Raw genomic sequence first — 698 nt, 5'->3', positions numbered from 1 at the left:
AGAGAAGTCAAAATGTAAACAAATTTACAATATAACATTTCCTCCTTATCACACTGTTAGTTCAATATATATATATATATATATATAATATAATTACAGAAAACAACTCCAATCTTAGTAGTCTAAACTATGTTTGTTAGAGCTAAAGCCACTAAAATGCCACTAAAAGCAAACTAACACTTTTAATCTCATTTATTTTCTGCCCTCTCTTTTGCCACTCATTACTTTTTGATTTAAGTAACGAGGGAAAAATGGGTATACAGGTGAGAGCATGCAATCAATTAAGCATTAACAAAAGATCATAAACATAATACAATACTAATAAGGTGTCATGGCAGTCCTGGGCTTTCTGCAATGCCACTGTTCTCACTGTGAGAGCACATCAAAGATCTTCTACAGAGAATTTGCAGAAAAGTCTTCAGAGACCTGACTTCATCTCTACAGCCAGTATCAACACTGTGTACTCAGTGGGAGAGGGAGACCAAAAGGTTCAGAGAGAACTTTTTCTTTTAATTATATATGGCTGCTATGTGCACAAGGCATTTCTGAACATTTTATTTACCATAGATACGCCCCAATCAAGCATGAGGCTGAATTCTGCCATTAAGGAAAGCAGATAAAGCTCTGGTGATATTAGTAAACAGTACCCAAAGGAGATCGGAAGAAGGGTAATGACTGCTCTGTGGGGAATTTTCACA

The sequence above is a fragment of the Meleagris gallopavo genome, chromosome 5 (genome assembly GCF_000146605.3).
Source record: "Meleagris gallopavo isolate NT-WF06-2002-E0010 breed Aviagen turkey brand Nicholas breeding stock chromosome 5, Turkey_5.1, whole genome shotgun sequence".
Taxonomy (NCBI): domain Eukaryota; kingdom Metazoa; phylum Chordata; class Aves; order Galliformes; family Phasianidae; genus Meleagris; species Meleagris gallopavo.
This window is presented reverse-complemented; position numbering follows the sequence as displayed.